Source organism: Salvelinus alpinus, chromosome 26 (assembly GCF_045679555.1).
Source record: "Salvelinus alpinus chromosome 26, SLU_Salpinus.1, whole genome shotgun sequence".
Taxonomy (NCBI): Eukaryota; Metazoa; Chordata; class Actinopteri; order Salmoniformes; family Salmonidae; genus Salvelinus; species Salvelinus alpinus.
This window is the reverse complement of record NC_092111.1, coordinates 5,633,599-5,657,945: the sequence shown is the minus strand read 5'-3', so window position 1 is coordinate 5,657,945 and position 24,347 is coordinate 5,633,599. Positions and strand designations below refer to the sequence as shown.

The 24,347-nt window shown below is 43.7% G+C and overlaps 8 non-coding genes across 8 annotated transcripts; all 8 read right to left on the bottom strand.

The window, feature by feature from the left end:
• Positions 1-16,997: 16,997 nt before the first annotated feature.
• Positions 16,998-17,079, bottom strand: trnal-uag (transfer RNA leucine (anticodon UAG)). Its single transcript has one exon. It is a non-coding gene; the product is annotated as a tRNA-Leu (tRNA).
• An 866-nt stretch (positions 17,080-17,945) lies between these two features.
• trnal-uag (transfer RNA leucine (anticodon UAG)) lies at positions 17,946-18,027 on the bottom strand. The gene has a single exon. It is a non-coding gene; the product is annotated as a tRNA-Leu (tRNA).
• An 866-nt stretch (positions 18,028-18,893) lies between these two features.
• trnal-uag (transfer RNA leucine (anticodon UAG)) lies at positions 18,894-18,975 on the bottom strand. The gene has a single exon. It is a non-coding gene; the product is annotated as a tRNA-Leu (tRNA).
• An 866-nt stretch (positions 18,976-19,841) lies between these two features.
• trnal-uag (transfer RNA leucine (anticodon UAG)) lies at positions 19,842-19,923 on the bottom strand. Its single transcript has one exon. It is a non-coding gene; the product is annotated as a tRNA-Leu (tRNA).
• An 866-nt stretch (positions 19,924-20,789) lies between these two features.
• On the bottom strand, positions 20,790-20,871 carry trnal-uag (transfer RNA leucine (anticodon UAG)). Its single transcript has one exon. It is a non-coding gene; the product is annotated as a tRNA-Leu (tRNA).
• Positions 20,872-21,737: 866 nt separating this feature from the next.
• On the bottom strand, positions 21,738-21,819 carry trnal-uag (transfer RNA leucine (anticodon UAG)). The gene has a single exon. It is a non-coding gene; the product is annotated as a tRNA-Leu (tRNA).
• An 866-nt stretch (positions 21,820-22,685) lies between these two features.
• Positions 22,686-22,767, bottom strand: trnal-uag (transfer RNA leucine (anticodon UAG)). The gene has a single exon. It is a non-coding gene; the product is annotated as a tRNA-Leu (tRNA).
• An 865-nt stretch (positions 22,768-23,632) lies between these two features.
• On the bottom strand, positions 23,633-23,714 carry trnal-uag (transfer RNA leucine (anticodon UAG)). The gene has a single exon. It is a non-coding gene; the product is annotated as a tRNA-Leu (tRNA).
• Between the last annotated feature and the right edge of the window lie 633 nt (positions 23,715-24,347).

Genomic DNA, 24,347 nt, shown 5'->3' with positions numbered 1-24,347 from the left:
CATACACCATATTTTTTTTTACATACCTCAGAAGGAAGATACCTCAATATCTGGAAGCACTGTCTCATGTACAATTGTTAATGCTATCTCTGAAATGTCTAACAAAATGTTGACCTGATCATTTCATCAAGACCTTCTCATCACAAGTTGGAACTAGTGGTCAACATTGGGACAATGCAGCCCAAAATAACAGGGGCCAATATTTTCATGGAGGTAAGCACTACACTTCTGATGGGTTTAAAGATTGTATTACATTATCTAAAAGTGAGAAAGTAAACTCCAGCTGTTATTCTTTTCACAGGGAAGGACAATCCCCATTATGCCATTATAATCATGGCCTCTAAACCCTCAAGCTGCATACTGGACCCTATTCCAACTAAACTACTGAAAGAGCTGCTTCCTGTGAAAAAGCTGTTGCGCAGCAACTCACTGCCTTCCTGAAGACAAACAATGTATACGAAATGCTTCAGTCTGGTTTAAGATCCCATCATAGCACTGAGACTGCACTTGTGAAGGTGGTAAATTACCTTTTAATGGCGTCAGACCGAGGCTCTGCATCTGTCCTCGTGCTCCTAGTCCTTAGTGCTGCTTTTGATACCATCGATCACCACATTCTTTTGGAGAGATTGGAAACCCAAATTGGTCTACACGGACAAGTTCTGGCCTGGTTTAGTTCTTATCTGCCGGAAAGATATCAGTTTGTCTCTATGAATGGTTTGTCCTCTGATAAATCAACTGTAAATGTCTGTGTTCCTCAAGGTTTCGTTTTAGGACCACTATTGTTTTCACTATATATTTTACCTCTTGGGGATGTCATTCGAAAACATAATGTTAACTTTCACTGCTATGCGGATGACACACAGCTGTACATTTCAATGAAACATGTAGAAGCCCCAAAATTGCCCTCGCTGGAAGCCTGTGTTTCAGACAGAAGGAAGTGGATGGCTGCAAACGTTCTACTTTTAAACTCGGACATAACAGAGATGCTTGTTCTAGGTCCCAAGAAACAAAGAGATCTTCTGTTGAATCTGACAATTAATCTTGATGGTTGTACAGACGTCTCAAATAAAACTGTGAAGGACCTCGGCGTTACTCTGGACCCTGATCTCTCTTTTGACGAACATATCAAGATTGTTTCAAGGACAGCTTTTTTCCATCTGCGTAACATTGCAAAGATCAGAAATGTTCTGTTTGAAAAAAAAATCAGAAAAATTTATCAATGCCTTTGTTACTTCTAGGTTGGACTACTGCAGTGCTCTACTTTCCGGCTACCCGGATAAAGCACTAAATAAACTTCAGTTAGTGCTAAATACGGCTGCTAGAATCGTGACTAGAACCACATTTTTTAAAATCATATTACTCCAGTGCTAGCCTCCCTACACTGGCTTCCTGTTAAGGCAAGGGCTGATTTCAAGGTTTTACTGCTAACCTACAAAGCATTACATGGGCTTGCTCCTACCTATATTTCCGATTTGGTCCTGCCGTACATACCTACACGTATGCTACGGTCACAAGACGCAGGCCTCCTAATTGTCCCTAGAATTTCTAAGCAAACAGCTGGAGCCAGGGCTTTCTCCTATCGAGCTCCATTTTTATGGAATGGTCTGCCTACCCATGTGAGAGACGCAGACTCGGTCTCAACCTTTTAAGTCTTTATTGAAGACTCATCTCTTCAGTAGGTCCTATGATTGAGTGTAGTCTGGCCCAGGAGTGTGAAGGTGAACGGAAAGGCACTGGAGCAACGAACCGCCCTTGCTGTTTCTGCCTAGCCGGTTCCCCTCTCTCCACTGGGATTCTCTGGCTCTAACCCTATTACAGGGGCCGGGTCACTGGCTTACTGGTGCTCTTCCATGCCGTCCCTAGGAGGGGTGCGTCAATTGAGTGGGTTGAGTCACTGACGTGGGTTTCCTGTCCGGGTTGGGTTGTGCCGTGGCAGAAATCTTTGTGGGCTATACTCGGCCTTGTCTCAGGATGGTAAGTTGGTGGTTGAAGATATCCCTCAAGTGGTGTGGGGGCTGTGCTTTGACAAAGTGGGTGGGGTTATATCCTGCCTGTTTGGCCCTGTTCGGGGGTATCATCGGATGGGGCCACAGTGTCTCCTGACCCCTCCTGTCTCAGCCTCCAGTATTTATGCTGCAGTAGTTTATGTGTCGGGGGCTAGGGTCAGTCTGTTATATCTGGAGTATTTCTCCAGTGTCCTGTGTGAATTTAAGTATGCTCTCTCTAATTCTCTCTCTTTCTTTCTCTCTCTCTCTCTCGGAGGACCTGAACCCTAGGACCATGCCTCAGGACTACCTGGCATGATGACTCCTTGTTGTCCCCAGTCCACCTGGCCGTGCTGCTGCTCCAGTTTCAACTGTTCTGCCTTCGGCTATGGAACCCTGACCTGTTCACTGTGATTACTATTATTTGACCATGCTGGTCATTTATGAACATTTGAACATCTTGGCCATGTTCTGTTATAATCTCCACTCTGCACAGCCAGAAGAGGACTGGCCACCCCTCATAGCCTGGTTCCTCTCTAGGTTTCTTCCTAGGTTTTGGCCTTTCTAGGGAGTTTTTCCTAGCCACCGTGCTTCTACACCTGCATTGCTTGCTGTTTGGGGTTTTAGGCTGGGTCTCTGTAGAGCACTTTGATATATCAGCTGATGTATGAAGGGCTATATAAATAAATTTGATTTGACATAGAAAGTAGATGCTCGTTCTCGCTAGAGTCCGTTTCAGGGTCGCTACACCCCGTCCTTTCAGGTCTGTTGTCTAGTATATCGATAAAGTCCGATTCGACATCAGAATCCTCCTCCTCTGATGACTCTGACTCTGCAGCAGATGTAGGCTCGGCAGGATGGTTCAGGTGATCCTCTCTGTCTATCCCTTCCTTCTCACGGTCCCACTCCCTCGCTCCCTCGTGATCGGATGACTCTTGTTGAAGGGTGTCAGTAGGGCAGTCAGCTTGATCGGTCATCTTTGCCCGCTTTTGCAGCCTCTCCACTTAACCTCCGCCCCTTGGACTGTGAAACACCAGGACTCCGATGTGACGATGTAGCGCCGGGGTGGTTGCTTAGTTCTTACTTTTTGAGAGCCTCTTGCTGCTCGAGGGACCTCCCGGGCTCTGTCTTTTCGAGTTTCTGTCTGGGCGTATTGTCAGGCCTACCCTTTTGAGTCTTCTTACGTGCTCATCTCTCCTCCTGCTTGGAGTCGGTGTCGCTGACGGGAGAGCGAGTGCATTTTATCTTGGAAGGATTTACCCCCTTTATACTTACCCCCCGTTTCTCCTCTCCTTCGTAGTCATCGGTTTCCGAGTCCGACAGCTTGCTTTTGTATAGAGGGGAATCCCGATTGGGGGTTCTTGTGTTCTTAGCAGGCTTCACTTTTTGCACCTCTTGTCAGACTTGTCCTTGTCTTTAGCACGAGTCTTATCTTGTCTGTCAAAGCGCTGGACAGACGTCTCTTTAACCACCTTGGCACTCCTGCTATGTTTCTCCTCAATCTTGTCAGGCCGGAGGTTCTCCTTTGTACGTTTGATGCGCTTTACATCTGGCTTGATCAACTCCTCCGAGTCGGATTGCAGAGCACGCTTATTACCCCTAATTTCCTCAGTCATACCACTACAGGCAGGCTCGGGGGAGTACTCTTTTTCGGACTCTGAATGTGACACGCGCTTATACTTGCATCCCAGATTAACATTCTTCGTCTTACACTTAGCCTTTTTGGCCCTCCTTTTAACCTGAGCACAGAATACCTCCTCATCCTCCTCTTCACTGCTGTATTCCTCCTTGGTAGATCCGTCGTCTATGAAGTCGTCGCTGTAATCGTATTCGTCAGGACTCTCGCTGTTGTCGTAGCCCATTGTAGCCTCCAAATCCTCATCGGGGATCTCATCTTCATCCTCATGACACTCTTCCTGTTCACTTCCTCAGCCTCGCTCAGCCACGGGTGTTCATCGTCGTGACTGTACCTGGAGCGCGAGCTGTGTGTTTGTGAGTCGCGGGCCTTCTTGTCACTCTTGGACCCGGAAGACTTAGAGGCTAAATACTTATTTGACTTAGAAGCCAAGCGATCTTGCTTCACCACTTTGGGGTGGTGCAAAGGTGCTTGTTTCACTTTTAGGGTGATTTTAACCACTTCCGGTTGCTCCAGGAAGCCTAGAATCGACACAGGTAGACCTCATGGTGGCCTGATGGATTGTCATCGAAGACAGGTTCATAAGACATTCATAACCCACATAGGCTTCAGGTTGAATTTAGGGGAGCAGGCAATGTATTCCTATGGGGAGAGAAGTCATTGAAAACTGTTTGACGTAAACACCTTCTTTTCACTGTTAAGGGTTAATGCCACATGGTCAAGGTTTGCACATCGCTGTCACCCAAAAGCATCTGCAATTTAGGGCCAGGCTTCATTATGGGCCTACTTTTTTCATGGTCGCTGAGCTCAGACCGAGCAAGCTACGGTCAAGCGGGGCATCTCGTTGAACTCGGCACTGCCTAGAGATTATGGTAATGCCATTGCAGGCTCGGTGCGTCTTTATGACCCACACTCTGTCACTCCATCCTTGCTCTGTGTGAGACCTTTCTTTTACATCTGTTGGGAGAAATTACTGATTTACAGTTCACGAGGGTTGCCTAATCACACATATGAAGTTTTGAAAAGATCTGACCTTTTTAACCCTTCAAAACAGCCACTATGACACCATTTTAAGGTACTTCCGGTTGATATAGGAAGCTGAAAGTGAACACATATCCTCCTTGGGGTAGGCTCTTATAGAATATTGAGTATTGAATATTGAGAATATTAAGTCTTTAAATTAAGAACGGACTTATTTACAGAGGGTTGAATGAGTGTGTGTTATTTCAGAAAATTACCGAAAATCACAGAAATCTCCGTAGGTTCATGTACTTTGACATGAAGTGGTCAAATTAGCGCTCTATTTTCGTTTTTGACCTTTAATCGCAGAAAAATATCCATAACTCAAAAATCGTTGAGGCCTTGACGCCATATTGTTCGGGGCCAACTACCCATTATGCCAAACCTATGTTCACCAAGTTTCGTCTTTGAAGTCTTTTCCGTTTAGGAGAAAAGGCCACGTCGTGATTGGTGATGTTTTGTACATTTGCAATATGATTCCATTCGCCCTCTGGTGGGATTTACCGGGACAGCGGAAAAATGACCAATTTGAAATTTTATAAAACGGAAACCGAATGTCCGAGAGACTTCGTTCGATGACTTCCCGGAAAATCTGGCCCCCGTGCACGGCCCGCCACCATCCGCGAATTTTACAAACATTCGCGGACGTCAAGTAAGAAACTGTACATTTGCAATATGGAGTTTCTCATCAACCATACAGCAAATGTCAAAATGTTCCCTTCATGTATGCAAGGAAGTGTCATCGGCTTACTGCGTCAACTTGACTCGCAGACCGCCGCTTCCAGGGATCAACAAGCCCTCCACCCCTGTGTATGCCCTAATGGCAGCCCCCAGAGGCTCCATGTAGAGAACGAAGAGGAGAGCCGAGAGCGGGCACCCCTGCCTGACCCCAGACGAGAGGTCAAAAACGTCACCCAAGTGACCGTTTACGCTAACCCGGCACCCTGCTCCGACATATAAAGTACGGATCCGTCCTATAAACTTCTCCCCAAATCCTAATCTACCTAACACCCTGAATAGAAAGGACCTATTCACGCGATCAAAAGCTTTCGCCTGATCTAGCGCTGCTACCATTAAAGGCAGACCTCTATCTTCAACCCAAGCGATGGAGTCCCTGATCAACTGTAGGTCCCATCTAATAGAGCGTCCCTCTACCCCGCGCGTCTGATCCTTGTGGACGACGTAGGGAAGGGTTGTGCGCAACCGGTCCGCTAAGACCTTTGCAAGCAGCTTGTAATCTACACACAGCATGGTCATTGGCCGCCAGTTGCCAAGGTCTGTTGCTTCCCCCTTCTTGTAACAGCACACCAACGACCATTGATCTCGAGGGGGACACCCGGGGGACACCCGTCTCGAGGATGGCCTTCAAGACTTCGAGTACCACCGGTCCAAAACTTGAGGTAAAACTCGGCCGGCAGCCCATCCATCCCAGGCACCTTCCCTTTTCCCATCCTCCTGAGGGCGCTCTCAACCTCTTCAAGGGAGATCTGAGCCTCCATCGCTTCTCTAACATCCTCCGGCAGTCGCCGGGACAGGTGTTCTAAAAACAAATTTCCCTGCTTTACATCTACATCCCTTTCTTTAAATAACCTTTGGAAATGGTCAGTTGTCACCCTGACCATTTCCTCTGGTTTACTCACTACACTCCCATTTTCTTCCCTAACCCCGTACATTACCTTCCTACTCTGTCTGCTTCTAACCGACTTAAAGAACATGGCGGAACAAGTCTCGTTGTGTTCTAAAAAGCCTCTATGCGCACGCTCCAGGAAAGCTCGAGCCTTCCGCTCCTGCAGCTCCCTGAGCTGCGCCTTCAGGGCTGTGGATCTCTCCCAGTCAATCGACCCGCCGAGGTTGCCTGCCTCGTACTCAAGTTCGAGCAACCTTTGGATATGATCCCCCCTCCCTCCTTTCCTCCCTTTTTTTACTCTAACCATATCCTATAATAAAGGCCCTAATCCTTACCTTTACTATATCCCACCACTCTAACACCCCCTCACACATGGGCCGGAGGCCTTCAAGCCCCCGAAACATCCCAGGAACGGCATTAACAAAAGCTTGCTCATCCAGTACATCCCGATCTAATCTCCAGTACCCCCTACCGAAGACGCAGACTGGTGATCCCACCTGCAGGAGCACCCCGTCATGGTCCGAAAAGAAGACCGGCAACAGCCGTCCAGACACCTGAACCAAAGAACTAGGTAGAAAAATGTAATCAAGCCTCCGCGCAACCCCCCGAGAGTTGCGCCAAGTGGGATCAGCCATTGTCGAAGTAGAGTGCAGGCCTCCATCAACCAGACCATGGCAAGCCATTAGCCCGGTGATGGCACCTGCACTGAGGTCCCCCCTCCCCCTAAATCTATGTTAAAATCCCCTCCTATCACCAAGTGCCTATTTGTGACACACAGGGGCTCCAGACAGTCCACCATCTCCTTCCTGTCTGCCGCCACCTGTGGCCCGTACCATCCAATTAACCTATATCTACCCTCCCTATACGTTACATCTACCCCCAACACCCTCCCCTGCATTATAACAAAAGTGCTCTCTACTTTAACCTCCCAATTCCCAAACAAAATCCCTACCTCTGTTGAGTGCACCCCTCCTATACCCCAAAACGATTCTCACTTATCCCACTCCCTCCTAAATCTACAAACATCCCCACCATCCCTCAGGTGAACCTCCTGTAAAAAACAAAAATCAAAACCCACACCCTCTAAATAACTAAAAACAGCCCTTCTTTTAACAATATCCCTAAATCCCCTAACATTTAAAGTAACAAAGGTAATACTTGATTTCATAAATAAAAACAAAAACACATCACCCAACTGCTAAATCCCAAAACACCCAAAACAAAAACAGGAGGCCCACCCGATGCTCCCCTGCTCCATCTCCTCCGGCAGGGACGCCTTCTCCTCTCCTGATGCCCCCCCGTCTTCCTCCATCTCCCCAATCCAGGATGCAGGGCACTCGAGAGCCTAACACCATTCCTGCATCCTGGATTGGGGAGATGGAGGAAGACGGTATCCGGGCCCCCTCTTCCTCTTCTTCCCCCATCCCCTGCTCCCCCTCCAGCCGCAGACGCATACGACCTCTGATGAGCCGGGCAATCCCGCCACAAGTGCGCTGACGAACGACACCCGTGGCATGCCTTGGGCTCGTCATAGTCCTTGGCCTCGTGCTCACCCGACCCTCAGAATCTGCACTTCCTTGTACTGCACGAGGCCAAGACATGACCGTAGGCCATACACCGCCTGCAGAAAGGAGGCTGACAGGCATAATACAAAGTTCCCCTGTCAGCCCCCAGGGAGAACATCGCAGGAGGATGGAGGTATCCACCCACACCCTTTGGGTCCTCCCTGAGTAGCGCCTGGAACCCTCTCCTCCCGTTCCAAAAACCCAGGGAGTCCCTGAGGAGCCTCGCTGAGGAGATATTGTCCATGTACCTCCCCAGAAAGGCCCTCACCTCTTCATCCTTCACATGGGGGTTATACATATTCACAGGGACCACCCTGAAATTGTTTTTAGCCAGGCTGGTCACCTCGTAATGGCACATCGGCTTTTCCTTTCGCATCTCTCTTGCCCTCTTCAGCACTTCTTCGTGTTTTTTCCTCCTTGTGGAAAGTCACATCGTAGGCCTCCTCCATTGGATTCGCTTGGAGGCACAGAACATCTTTTACTTCCAACTTCATGCTCCCAATCAAAATTGTTCTCCCAAAAGTCTCCCTCCAGAACGGCTCCACCTCCTTGGTCCTCCAAGCGAATCGCACCGTGTTCGCTATTCCAATCCCCGGCATTTTGGTTGCTGAGTTGCGTGCCATTCTACACGTAAGAATGACACGCTCCCTCGAAAAACAAAAGAGCTGTTTTACTAAGGGGTCTGCCTACAGCCTCGTTCTCAATCACGCGCTTTCACTTCAGAGGTTGCTCTCGTTCCAGTGCTTCTCTACAGACAATGGAATTCTCCGGTTGGAACATTATTGAACTTTTATGATAAAAACATCCTAAAGATTGATTCTATACTTAGTTTGACAAGTTTCTTCGACCTGTAATATAACTTTTTGAACGTTTTGTCCGAATGGACCAGATCGCGCTTTTGGATTGTTTACCAAATGCCCTAACAAAATAAGCTATTGGACATAAATGGACATAAATTATGGACATAATCGAACAAAACAAGCATTTATTGTGGAACTGCGATTCCTGGGAGTGCATTCTGAAGAAGATCATCAAAGGTAAGTGAATATTTCTAATGCTATTTATGAATAATGTTGACTACCCAACATGGCGGATATTTCTCTGGCTGGTTTGGGCTCTGAGCGCTGTTCTCAGATTATGCTTTTTCCGTAAAGTTTAAAAAAAATCTGACACAGCGGTTGCATTAAAGAGAAGTGTATCTAAAGTTTCATGTATAATAGCTGTATTTTCATCAACATTTATTATGAGTATTTCTGTGAATTCATGTGGCTCTCTGCAATATCACTGCATGTTTTGGAACTCCTGAATCTAACACGCCAATGTAAAATAAGATTTTTGGATATAAATATGAACTTTATCGAACAAAACATACATGTATTGTGTAACATGAAGTCCTATGAGTGTCATCTGATGAAGATCATCAAAGGTTAGTGATTAATCTTATCTCTATTTGTGCTTTTTGTGACTCCTCTCTTTGGCGGGAAAAATGGCTGTGTTTTTCTGTGACTTGGTGGTGACCTAATATAATCGTTTGTGTAGCTTTCGCTGTAAAGCATTTTTTAAATCAGACACTGTGGCTGGATTAACGAGAATGTTATCTTTAAAATGATGCCTAATACTTGTATGTTTGAGAAATTTGATTTATGAGATTTCTGTTGATTTGTATTTGGCGCCCTGCAATTTTATTGGCTGCTGGTGAGGGGTTCCACTAGCGGAACGGGGTCCTAGACAGGTTAACGCCCTCCGGCCTTCAGCTTTTAACTAAGGGGGTTATAGCACCGCAGTACCTAACCTGGTCTTAGCCAAAAGGCAGAGAAGCGATAAGCCACAAATTGACCCCTTCACCCGCCGGGCACCCAGGAGTCTCGGCAAACGGTTTGTCAAAATTTGGCTCCTCGCCACCCAACGTTTCCCTGGCGACAGGCAAGTGTTTTTTTTAAAGTCGCCAATGCGTCTTTAAGTCAGTAGCTCTTTACGTCCAGTGTGACTATTTGTTCAAAGCCCGGCAAATACGTCAGTCGTCGTTGTCGTCGGGCTTAAACTCAATTGCCCGAGCGACTACTTTGAGTGGAAAAATACGCCGGTCAGCCTGCTTGAAGTCAAACGCCTGAGCAAAAACAACAATAACATCAAGAATGGCAGCATTTGTGATACAAAGCCAATCCTCCAGAGAGACTTGAGCCTAAATCCAGAACCTTAGACCACTTTGCCACGCTACCCAGTCTCTTCCTCAAAGCCAAACTTTCTCATCTGTTACCTAGGCTTGCTAAGCTACCATCCATTTCAATCTCTTCTTTTTTCATTTCATTTTCTTTGTTTATATAATGTTTCTTTTTCTTCTTGTTTGAACACATTATTTGTTTTGCTTCTACGTCTGAAAAGCACATTTATAGAGCCTTTTAACAAGCTCAGATAGGCAGCTCTCAGCCAGCTAGAATGCGGGGCCACCGCTATAGCACAGGACGAGGTAGTTAAACAAGCTCAGAAAGGTGGATCTCGGCCAACTGGTAGAACGGGCCACCGCTATTGCACAGGACGAGGTAGTTAAGGCAATATAGTGCTAAAGGTAGCAGAGGTGTTATTTCCCTTGTATGAATATAGAAACCCTGCCAAAGTATGAATTTACCAAAGAGATGACCACACTGAAGACTTGTGCAAAAAACAACTACATCAATGATGGCAGCTGTAGGATTTAAACCTACACCTCCAGAGAGACTGGGGCCTAAATCCAGCACCTTAGACCACTCGGACACGCTACTCTACTCTGTCAACATCCCACACTTTGTAATCTGTTTCCTATGCCTGCTAAACTCCCAATAATTTCGGTCTATTCTTTTTACAACTTCATTTATATCATGTTGCTTTTTCTTCCTGTCTCAACACATAATTTGTTTTGCTGCTTTGTCTGAAGAGCACATGTATAGAGCCCTTTAACAAGCTCAGATAGGTAGATCTCAGCCAACTGGTAGGAGGGGCCAATGCTATAGCACAGGACGAGGTAGTTAATGTAAGGGAATACCCCCTGATTTGGACAAAAATGAATGGGAACATATTGCCATTGGGCGAAACATATACACAATGGCAAATACCACTCAATTGGATGGCAATTCATTCAAAGCTTATGGCAACTGCATATGGCAAATGCCAAGTGTCATACAACAAAAATACCAAAGAGGGCGAGCGCTTCCACCGTAAATCAAGTCAAGACCCAAGTGTCAAAATTAGAAAATATGATTTTTTTTTTTAAATGTAGCACACTCTAAAAAAGTGCTTTCTGGACCTTTTTTTGAAATTCTTTAGATTTTTTTTGTCAATTATACATGTATAAGAACTGTATGAACATACCTTTGTCATATTTAAATAAGTTGTCCATAAGGCATATGTTTTGTCCATTTGCAAATTGCTATAATAGGAAGTCAAAAGTCAGTGAACCATTGCCAAATGCAATAAGAAATGTCCAAATGCAATATATAAGTATTGAAAGTCAAATCAGGATGTTATTTTCATTTGCCATATATGAACATCTGAAGTCGGCTTCCGAACCCAAAAGTCAGTGAACCATGTCCAAATGGCATTTATACTGCCCAAATGATATGTATCACTATGTTAAGCCCTGAATCAACCTAGTAGGTTTATTTGTCATGTATGATGAGAGAGAAGAGGGACTCGTCGTTTTTTAACGATTATTTGAAAAAAGTTCAAAATGACCAGGGGCATTAGTGAAGGTTGCCCCCTACCCAGCCGTAGACCCCTTGCACCCTCCTAAAAGGCATTCAAAACCATTTCAAAAATATTCTCCTGGTAACCCGTTCCAATCACCAGGCGCACGGCTGTCCATTTGCAATATGTTTTAATGGGCATTTACCATCATGACATGCTCAAAAATACTGCAGAAATGCAAAATTGACTGGCCCGATGGACGGGCAGATAGTGGTTCCTCTCCATCGCTCGTTGTGTTGATTTCATCATGTCCATTTGGTGATGGTGTTTCACTGTTTAAACATATTGCAAATGTACAAAACTCAGCCAGCAAGTCAGCGTCCAACAGTCAAGTAAATATCATTCTGACACCAAACTGACACCACACCCACTTTTTCCATCACTTTTAGAAGCCAACTATCACATATTTCAGAGCAGGCCCAAAATTCACAGCTCTTTCTGTTTAAACCATAATAAAAACATAAAACACGTAGTTACGTTCCAGCTGCGGGTCCAGTTCTGAAATTATGTGTAGGCCTATTTGAGGTAACCCAGAATCGCGAGTTTCAGCTTGATAGGTCATTTGGAGCCCGAGCAGCGACCTTAATTGGTGCTGAAAACCCATATTTTTACGGGCGTTGCTACGGGGTCCTTGAATGAGCTATCGGACAGAAACGTTAGGGTCCGTCTCTATGGGACGAGGTGGTTTCAATGCACCTAGTCTTGTGACTCTGGGACTTTTATAAATGTCGTCATTTTCGCGATGGTCAAAATGAATTGAAGTTATTGCAAATGTACAAGGTTGTTTCTCGGTCTGAGAACCTTCTAGAGCCACATAACTCACCGTGCACTATCGACTTGAGCTCTAGAACAAGTTTCTTCAAGTTTCAGAGCTCTAGGTTGAACGGTTCTTTGATAGTTCAAATGAAGGTAACTATTGCAGGCTCTGTGTGTCTGTATGCCCCACACTGTGTCACTCTGTCCTTGCTGTGTGTGTGTGTGAGTTTTTCTTGGAAATCTGATGGGAGAAATGACTGATTTACAGTTCACGAGGGTTGCCTAATCACACATATTAAGTTTTGGAAAGATGTGCCCTTTTTAACCCTTCGAAACAGCCCCTATGACCCCAATTTAAGGCACTTCCGGTTGATAGAGGAAGCTGAAAGTGAACACACATCCTTCTTGGGGTTGGCTCTTTCAGAATTTTAAGTCTTTACGTTAACTTCTCTAGGATATGTGGGACACTAACGTCCCACTTGGCCAAAAGCCAGTAAAAATGCAGAGCGCCAAATTCAAATATATTTCTATAAAAATCAAACTTTCATGAAATCACACATGAAAGACACCAAATTAAAGCTACACTTGTTGTGAATCCAGCCAACATGTCTGATTTAAAAAAGGATTTACGGCGAAAGCACACCAAACGATTATGTTAGGTCAGCACCTAGTCACAGAAAAACACAGCAATTTTTTCAGCCAAAGAGAGGAGTCACAAAAAGTAGAAATAGAGATCAAATTAATCTCAACCTTTGATGATCTTCATCAGATGACACTCATAGGACTTCATTTTACACAATACATGTATGTTTTGTTCGATAAAGTTCATATTTATATCCAAAAATCTTAGTTTACATTGGCGCGTTATGTTCAGTAATATTTTGCCTCCAAAACATCCAGTGATTTTGCAAAGAGCCACATCAATTTACAGAAATACTCATAATAAACATTGATAAAAGATACAAGTGTTATACATGGAACTTTAGATAAACTTCTCCTTAATGCAACTGCTGTGTCAGATTTCAAAAAAACTTTATGGAAAAAGCACACCATGCAATAATCTGAGTACGGCGCTCTGACACAAAATCAAGCCATACAGATACCCGCCATGTTGTGGAGTCAACAGAAGTCAGAAATAGCATTATAAATATTCACTTACCTTTGATGATCTTCATCAGAATGCACTCCCAGGAATCCCAGTTATACAATAAATGTTTGTTTTGATCGATAAAGTCCATAATTTATGTCCAAATACCTCCTTTTTGTTCGCGCGTTTAGTTCAAAAATCCAAATTCATGACGCGCAGGACAGACAAAAAGTAAAAAAATTCCATTACAGTTCATAGAAACATGTCAAACGATGTGTAGAATCAATCTTTAGGATGTTTTGAACATAAATCTTCAATAATGTTTAAACCGGAGAATTCCTTTATCTTTAGAAACGAAAAGGAAGGCCACTACCTCTCACGGGGGCACGCCTGAGTGAGCTCATGGCACTCTTCCAGACACCTGGTTGAAACAGCTCTCATTCCCTCATCCTTCACAGTAGAAGCCTGAAACAAGGTTCTAAAGACTGTGTGGAAGCCGTAGGAAGTGCAATATGACCCCATAGACACTGTATATTGGATAGGCAAACCTACAAACCTCAGATTTCCCACTTCCTGGTGGATTTCTTCTCAGGTTTTTGCCTGCCATATGAGTTATGTTATACTCACAGACATCATTGAAACAGTTTTAGAAACTTCAGAGTGTTTTCTATCCAAATCTACTAATAATATGCATATTCTAGCTTTTATGGCTTTGTAGCAGGCCGTTTACTCTGGGCATGTTTTTCATCCGGACGTGAAAATACTGCCCCCTACCCCAAAGAAGTTAACAACAAGTTCATCTTTAAAATGGTGTAAAATACTTGTATGTTTGAGGAATTTAAATTATAAAATTTCTGTTGTTTGAATTTGGCGCCCTGCACTTTCACTGGCTGTTGTCAAGTCGATCCCGCTAACAGGATCTCAGCCGATCTCAGCCGTAAGAAGTTAACAAGCTCAGAAAGGTGGATCTCGGCCAACTGGTAGGAGGGCCAACGCCATAGCGCAGGACGTGGTAGTTAAGGCAATGTAGTGCTAATTCAATGTGTTCTGCACTCGTGGGTTTGACGTCACACAATTTTTTTTAAATTTTCCTTTTGTATACTTCATTTATATCATGTTGCTTTTTCTTCCTGTCTCAACACATTATTTGTTTTGCTGCTATGTCTGAAGAGCACATTTATAGAGCCCTTTAACTTCTCTGGGATAGGTGGGACGGTAGCGTCCCACTTGGCCAAAATCCAGAAAAAATGTAGCGCGCCAAATTCAAATATATTACTATAAAAATCAATCTTTCATGAAATCACACATGAAAGACACCAAATTAAAGCTACACATGTTGTGAATCCAGCCAACATATCTTATTTCAAAAAGGATTTACGGGGAAAGCGCACCTAACAATTATGTTATGCTCAGTACATAGCCACAGAAAAACACAGCCATTTTCCCAGCAAAAGATAGTAGTCACAAAAAGCAGAAATAGAGATAAAATTAATCACTAACCTTTGATGATCTTCATCAGATGACACTCATAGGACATCATGTTACACAATACATTTATGTTTTGTTCGATAATGTGCATATTTATATCCACAAATCTCGGTTTACATTGGCGCCATGTTCAGAAATGCCTCCAAAATATCCGGAGTAATTGCAGAGAGCCACGTCAAATAACAGAAATACTAATCATAAACTTTGATGAAAGATACATGTTTTACACAGAATTAAAGATACACTTGTTCTTAATGCAACCGCTGTGTCAGATTTTTTTTAAACTTTACGTAAAAAGCACACCATGCAATAATCTGAGACGGCGCTCAGATTTAACAACATTTCTCTGGCATGTTGGAGTCAACAGAAATACGAAATTACATCATAAATATTCCCTTACCTTTGATTATCTTCATCAAAATGCACTGCCAGGAATCCTAGTTCCACAATAAATTGTTGTTTTGTTCGATAATGTCCATTACTTATGCCCAATTAGCTACTTTTGCTAGCATGTGTAGTACACGTGTCCAAACGCTCGCGCAGGTGCAGGCAAACGTCGGACGAAAACTTCCAAAAGTTATATTACAAGTTGAATAAACTGGTCAAACTTAGTAGAGAATCAATCTTCAGGATGTTGTTATCATTTATATCCAATAAGGTTCCAACCGGATAATTATTTTTAGTCTCTATAAGTAATGGTACGCATGGCGATATTATGAGGAATGCCCGTGACCAAGAACTGGCAATCTGCCAGACCACTGACTCAAACACCTCCCATCCGGTCCCACATCACAGTATAGGCTTCATTCAGCATTCTACAGACTGTTGACATCTAGTGGAAGGTGTAGGAAGTGCAAACAGATCCATATATTACAGGGAATTGAATAAGCGATGACTTTAACATCGACCAGTCTCAGAATTCTCACTTCCTGTTTGGATTTTTTCACCGCTATAGCACAAGAAGTGGTAGTTAAGGCAATGTAGGGCTAATTCAATGTGTTCTCAACTCGTGGGTTCGACTACACACAACATTTCTTATTTTCACTTGTAAGAATATTGAAACGCTGCAAAAGTATGGATTGAGTAAAGAGATGCCTACACTGAAGCCTTGCACGAACATTGACAACATCAAAGATGGCAGCATTGTGATACAAAGCCAATCCTCCAGAATGACTTGAGCCTAAATCCAGTGCCTTAGACCACTCTGCAACGCTACCCAGCCTCTTCCTCAAAGTCACACTTTCTCATGTGTTACCTAGTCTTGCTAAGCTCCCATTAATTTCAACCTCTTCTTTTTTTCTATTTCATTTCATTTTCTTCATTTATATCATATTGCTTTTTCTTCCTGTGTCAACACATCATTTGTTTTTGCTGCTATGTCTGATGAGCACATTTGTAGACCTCTTTAACAAGCTCAGAAAGGTGGATCTCGGGACAACTGGTAGGAGGACCACCGCTATAGCACAGGAAGTGGTAATTAAGGCAATGTAGTGCTAATTCAATGTGTTCTGGACTCGTGGGTTCGACTACACACAACATTTCTTATTTCCCTTGTAAGAATATTGAAACGCTGCAAAAGATTGGATTGAGTAAAGAGATGCCTACACTGATGCTTTGCACAAACATTGACAACATCAAAGATTGCAGCATTGTGATACAAAGCCAATCCTCCTGAATGACTTGAGCCTAAATCCAGTGCCTTAGACCACTCTGCAACGGTACCCGGCCTCTTCCTCAAATTCACACTTTCTCATCTGTTACCTAGGCTTGCTAAGCTCCCATTAATTTCAACCTCTTCTTTTATCCTTTTTCATTTCATTTTCTTCATTTATATCATGTTGCTTTTTCTTCCTGTGTCAACACATCATTTGTTTTTGCTGCTATGTCTGAAGAGCACATTTGTAGACCTCTTTAACAAGCTCAGAAAGGTGGATCTCGGCCAGCTGGTGGGAGGGGCCACCGCTATAGCACAGGACGAGGTAGTTAAGGCAATTTAGTGCTAAAGATGGCAGCGGTGTTATTTCCCTTGTATTTCCTTTGTATAAATATGGAAACGCTACCAAAGTTTGAATTGACCAAAAAGACCGAAGACTTGCACAAACAGCAACAAGGATGGCAGCGGTGGGATTCGAACCCACGCCTCCAGAGAGACTGGAGCCTAAATCCAGCGCCTTAGACCACTCGGCCACGCTACCGTTCACCATCAAAAAACCCAAACTTTGTCAACGGTTCCCTAAGCCTGCTAAGCTCCCATTAATTTCGGTCTCTTCTTTTTTCTTCCTTGCTTTCTCTTCCTGTCTCAACACATTATTTGTTTTGCTGCTATGTCTGAAGAGCACTTTTATAGAGCCCTTTACTAAACTCAGAAAGGTGGATCTCGGGACAACTGGTAGGAGGACCACCGCTATAGCACAGGAAGTGGTAATTAAGGCAATGTAGTGCTAATTCAATGTGTTCTGGACTCGTGGGTTCGACTACACACAACATTTCTTATTTCCCTTGTAAGAATATTGAAACGCTGCAAAAGATTGGATTGAGTAAAGAGATGCCTACACTGATGCTTTGCACAAACATTGACAACATCAAAGATTGCAGCATTGTGATACAAAGCCAATCCTCCTGAATGACTTGAGCCTAAATCCAGTGCCTTAGACCACTCTGCAACGGTACCCGGCCTCTTCCTCAAATTCACACTTTCTCATCTGTTACCTAGGCTTGCTAAGCTCCCATTAATTTCAACCTCTTCTTTTATCCTTTTTCATTTCATTTTCTTCATTTATATCATGTTGCTTTTTCTTCCTGTGTCAACACATCATTTGTTTTTGCTGCTATGTCTGAAGAGCACATTTGTAGACCTCTTTAACAAGCTCAGAAAGGTGGATCTCGGCCAGCTGGTGGGAGGGGCCACAGCTATAGCACAGGACGAGGTAGTTAAGGCAATTTAGTGCTAAAGATGGCAGCGGTGTTATTTCCCTTGTATTTCCTTTGTATAAATATGGAAACGCTACCAAAGTTTGAATTGACCAAAAAGACCGAAGACTTGCACAAACAGCAACAAGGATGGCAGCGGTGGGATTCGAACCCACGCCTCCAGAGAGACTGGAGCCTAAATCCAGCGCCTTAGACCACTCGGCCACGCTACCGTTCACCATCAAAAAACCCAAACTTTGTCAACGGTTCCCTAAGCCTGCTAAGCTCCCATTAATTTCGGTCTCTTCTTTTTTCTTCCTTGCTTTCTCTTCCTGTCTCAACACATTATTTGTTTTGCTGCTATGTCTGAAGAGCACTTTTATAGAGCCCTTTACTAAACTCAGAAAGGTGGATCTCGGGACAACTGGTAGGAGGACCACCGCTATAGCACAGGAAGTGGTAATTAAGGCAATGTAGTGCTAATTCAATGTGTTCTGGACTCGTGGGTTCGACTACACACAACATTTCTTATTTCCCTTGTAAGAATATTGAAACGCTGCAAAAGATTGGATTGAGTAAAGAGATGCCTACACTGATGCTTTGCACAAACATTGACAACATCAAAGATTGCAGCATTGTGATACAAAGCCAATCCTCCTGAATGACTTGAGCCTAAATCCAGTGCCTTAGACCACTCTGCAACGGTACCCGGCCTCTTCCTCAAATTCACACTTTCTCATCTGTTACCTAGGCTTGCTAAGCTCCCATTAATTTCAACCTCTTCTTTTATCCTTTTTCATTTCATTTTCTTCATTTATATCATGTTGCTTTTTCTTCCTGTGTCAACACATCATTTGTTTTTGCTGCTATGTCTGAAGAGCACATTTGTAGACCTCTTTAACAAGCTCAGAAAGGTGGATCTCGGCCAGCTGGTGGGAGGGGCCACAGCTATAGCACAGGACGAGGTAGTTAAGGCAATTTAGTGCTAAAGATGGCAGCGGTGTTATTTCCCTTGTATTTCCTTTGTATAAATATGGAAACGCTACCAAAGTTTGAATTGACCAAAAAGACCGAAGACTTGCACAAACAGCAACAAGGATGGCAGCGGTGGGATTCGAACCCACGCCTCCAGAGAGACTGGAGCCTAAATCCAGCGCCTTAGACCACTCGGCCACGCTACCGTTCACCATCAAAAAACCCAAACTTTGTCAACGGTTCCCTAAGCCTGCTAAGCTCCCATTAATTTCGGTCTCTTCTTTTTTCTTCCTTGCTTTCTCTTCCTGTCTCAACACATTATTTGTTTTGCTGCTATGTCTGAAGAGCACTTTTATAGAGCCCTTTACTAAACTCAGAAAGGTGGATCTCGGGACAACTGGTAGGAGGACCACCGCTATAGCACAGGAAGTGGTAATTAAGGCAATGTAGTGCTAATTCAATGTGTTCTGGACTCGTGGGTTCGACTACACACAACATTTCTTATTTCCCTTGTAAGAATATTGAAACGCTGCAAAAGATTGGATTGAGTAAAGAGATGCCTACACTGATGCTTTGCACAAACATTGACAACATCAAAGATTGCAGCATTGTGATACAAAGCCAATCCTCCTGAATGACTTGAGCCTAAATCCAGTGCCTTAGACCACTCTGCAACGGTACCCGGCCTCTTCCTCAAATTCACACTTTCTCATCTGTTACCTAGGCTTGCTAAGCTCCCATTAATTTCAACCTCTTCTTTTATCCTTTTTCATTTCATTTTCTTCATTTATATCATGTTGCTTTTTCTTCCTGTGTCAACACATCATTTGTTTTTGCTGCTATGTCTGAAGAGCACATTTGTAGACCTCTTTAACAAGCTCAGAAAGGTGGATCTCGGCCAGCTGGTGGGAGGGGCCACAGCTATAGCACAGGACGAGGTAGTTAAGGCAATTTAGTGCTAAAGATGGCAGCGGTGTTATTTCCCTTGTATTACCTTTGTATAAATATGGAAACGCTACCAAAGTTTGAATTGACCAAAAAGACCGAAGACTTGCACAAACAGCAACAAGGATGGCAGCGGTGGGATTCGAACCCACGCCTCCAGAGAGACTGGAGCCTAAATCCAGCGCCTTGGACCACTCGGCCACGCTACCGTTCACCATCAAAATACCCAAACTTTGTCAACGGTTCCCTAAGCCTGCTAAGCTCCCATTAATTTCGGTCTCTTCTTTTTTCTTCCTTGCTTTCTCTTCCTGTCTCAACACATTATTTGTTTTGCTGCTATGTCTGAAGAGCCCTTTTATAGAGCCCTTTACTAAACTCAGAAAGGTGGATCTCGGGACAACTGGTAGGAGGACCACTGCTATAGCACAGGAAGTGGTAATTAAGGCAATGTAGTGCTAATTCAATGTGTTCTGGACTCGTGGGTTCGACTACACACAACATTTCTTATTTCCCTTGTAAGAATATTGAAACGCTGCAAAAGATTGGATTGAGTAAAGAGATGCCTACACTGATGCTTTGCACAAACATTGACAACATCAAAGATTGCAGCATTGTGATACAAAGCCAATCCTCCTGAATGACTTGAGCCTAAATCCAGTGCCTTAGACCACTCTGCAACGGTACCCGGCCTCTTCCTCAAATTCACACTTTCTCATCTGTTACCTAGGCTTGCTAAGCTCCCATTAATTTCAACCTCTTCTTTTATCCTTTTTCATTTCATTTTCTTCATTTATATCATGTTGCTTTTTCTTCCTGTGTCAACACATCATTTGTTTTTGCTGCTATGTCTGAAGAGCACATTTGTAGACCTCTTTAACAAGCTCAGAAAGGTGAATCTCGGCCAGCTGGTGGGAGGGGCCACAGCTATAGCACAGGACGAGGTAGTTAAGGCAATTTAGTGCTAAAGATGGCAGCGGTGTTATTTCCCTTGTATTTCCTTTGTATGAATATGGAAACGCTACCAAAGTTTGAATTGACCAAAAAGACAGAAGACTTGCACAAACAGCAACAAGGATGGAAGCGGTGTGATTCGAACCCACGCCTCCAGAGAGACTGGAGCCTAAATCCAGCGCCTTAGACCACTCGGCCACGCTACCGTTCACCATCAAAAAACCCAAGCTTTGTCAACGGTTCCCTAAGCCTGCTAAGCTCCCATTAATTTCGGTCTCTTCTTTTTTCTTCCTTGCTTTCTCTTCCTGTCTCAACACATTATTTGTTTTGCTGCTATGTCTGAAGAGCACTTTTATAGAGCCCTTTACTAAACTCAGAAAGGTGGATCTCGGGACAACTGGTAGGAGGACCACCGCTATAGCACAGGAAGTGGTAATTAAGGCAATGTAGTGCTAATTCAATGTGTTCTGGACTCGTGGGTTCGACTACACACAACATTTCTTATTTCCCTTGTAAGAATATTGAAACGCTGCAAAAGATTGGATTGAGTAAAGAGATGCCTACACTGATTCTTTGCACAAACATTGACAACATCAAAGATTGCATCATTGTGATACAAAGCCAATCCTCCTGAATGACTTGAGCCTAAATCCAGTGCCTTAGACCACTCTGCAACGCTACCCGGCCTCTTCCTCAAAGTCACACTTTCTCATCTGTTACCTAGGCTTGCTAAGCTCCCATTAATTTCAACCTCCTCTTTTATCCTTTTTCATTTCATTTTCTTCATTTATATCATGTTGCTTTTTCTTCCTGTGTCAACACATCATTTGTTTTTGCTGCTATGTCTGAAGAGCACATTTGTAGACCTCTTTAACAAGCTCAGAAAGGTGGATCTCGGCCAGCTGGTGGGAGGGGCCACAGCTATAGCACAGGACGAGGTAGTTAAGGCAATTTAGTGCTAAAGATGGCAGCGGTGTTATTTCCCTTGTATTTCCTTTGTATGAATATGGAAACGCTACCAAAGTTTGAATTGACCAAAAAGACCGAAGACTTGCACAAACAGCAACAAGGATGGCAGCGGTGGGATTCGAACCCACGCCTCCAGAGAGACTGGAGCCTAAATCCAGCGCCTTAGACCACTCGGCCACGCTACCGTTCACCATCAAAAAACCCAAACTTTGTCAACGGTTCCCTAAGCCTTCTAAGCTCCCATTAATTTCGGTCTCTTCTTTTTTCTTCCTTGCTTTCTCTTCCTGTCTCAACACATTATTTGTTTTGCTGCTATGTCTGAAGAGCACTTTTATAGAGCCCTTTACTAAACTCAGAAAGGCTGATCTCGGGACAACTGGTAGGAGGACCACCGCTATAGCACAGGAAGTGGTAATTAAGGCAATGTAGTGCTAATGCAATGTGTTCTGGACTCGTGGGTTCGACTACACACAACATTTCTTATTTCCCTTGTAAGAATATTGAAACGCTGCAAAAGATTGGATTGAGTAAAGAGATGCCTACACTGATGCTTTGCACAAACATTGACAACATCAAAGATTGCAGCATTGTGATACAAAGCCAATCCTCCTGAATGACTTGAGCCTAAATCCAGTGCCTTAGACCACTCTGCAACGGTACCCGGCCTCTTCCTCAAATTCACACTTTCTCATCTGTTACCTAGGCTTGCTAAGCTCCCATTAATTTCAACCTCTTCTTTTATCCTTTTTCATTTCATTTTCTTCATTTATATCATGTTGCTTTTTCTTCCTGTGTCAACACATCATTTGTTTTTGCTGCTATGTCTGAAGAGCACATTTGTAGACCTCTTTAACAAGCTCAGAAAGGTGGATCTCGGCCAGCTGGTGGGAGGGGCCACAGCTATAGCACAGGACGAGGTAGTTAAGGCAATTTAGTGCTAAAGATGGCAGCGGTGTTATTTCCCTTGTATTTCCTTTGTATGAATATGGAAACGCTACCAAAGTTTGAATTGACCAAAAAGACAGAAGACTTGCACAAACAGCCACAAGAATTGCAGCAGTGGGATTCGAACCCATGCCTCCAGAGAGACTGGAGCCTAAATCCAGCGCCTTAGACCACTCGGCCACGCTACCTTTCACCATGAAAAGCATCAAACTTTGTTAACTGTTACCAAAGCCTGCTATGGTCCCATTAATTTCGGTCTCTTTTTTTTTCTTCCTTGCTTTCTCTTCCTGTCTCAACACATTATTTGTTTTGCTGCTATGTCTGAAGAGCACTTTTATAGAGCCCTTTACTAAACTCAGAAAGGTGGATCTCGAGACAACTGGTAGGAGGACCACCGCTATAGCACAGGAAGTGGTAATTAAGGCAATGTAGTGCTAATTCAATGTGTTCTGGACTCATGGGTTCGACTACACACAACATTTCTTATTTCCCTTGTAAGAATATTGAAACGCTGCAAAAGATTGGATTGAGTAAAGAGATGCCTACACTGCTGCTTTGCACAAAAATTTACAACATCAAAGATTGCAGCATTGTGATACAAAGCTAATCCTCCTGAATGACTTGAGCCTAAATCCAGTGCCTTAGACCACTCTGCAACGCTACCCGGCCTCTTCCTCAAAGTCACACTTTCTCATCTGTTACCTAGGCTTGCTAAGCTCCCATTAATTTCAACCTCCTCTTTTATCCTTTTTCATTTCATTTTCTTCATTTATATCATATTGCTTTTTCTTCCTGTGTCAACACATCATTTGTTTTTGCTGCTATGTCTGAAGAGCACATTTGTAGAGCACTTTACAAGCTCAGAAAGGTGGATCTCGGCCAGCTGGTGGGAGGGGCCACCGCTATAGCACAGGACGAGGTAGTTAAGGCAATTTAGTGCTAAAGATGGCAGCGGTGTTATTTCCCTTGTATTTCCTTTGTATGAATATGGAAACGCTACCAAAGTTTGAATTGACCAAAAAGACCGAAGACTTGCACAAACAGCCACAAGGATGGCAGCGGTGGGATTCGATCCCACACCTCCAGAGAGACTGGAGCCTAAATCCTGCGCCTTAGACCACTCGGCCACGCTACCGTTCACCATCAAAAGCCCCAAACTTTGTCAACGGTTCCCTAAGCCTGCTAAGCTCCCATTAATTTCGGTCTCTTCTTTTTTCTTCCTTGCTTTCTCTTCCTGTCTCAACACATTATTTGTTTTGCTGCTATGTCTGAAGAGCACTTTTATAGAGCCCTTTACTAAACTCAGAAAGGTGGATCTCGGGACAACTGGTAGGAGGACCACCGCTATAGCACAGGAAGTGGTAATTAAGGCAATGTAGTGCTAATTCAATGTGTTCTGGACTCGTGGGTTCGACTACACACAACATTTCTTATTTCCCTTGAAAGAATATTGAAACGCTGCAAAAGATTGGATTGAGTAAAGAGATGCCTACACTGATGCTTTGCACAAACATTGACAACATCAAAGATTGCAGCATTGTGATACAAAGCCAATCCTCCTGAATGACTTGAGCCTAAATCCAGTGCCTTAGACCACTCTGCAACGCTACCCGGCCTCTTCCTCAAAGTCACACTTTCTCATCTGTTACCTAGGCTTGCTAAGCTCCCATTAATTTCAACCTCCTCTTTTATCCTTTTTCATTTCATTTTCTTCATTTATATCATGTTGCTTTTTCTTCCTGTGTCAACACATCATTTGTTTTTGCTG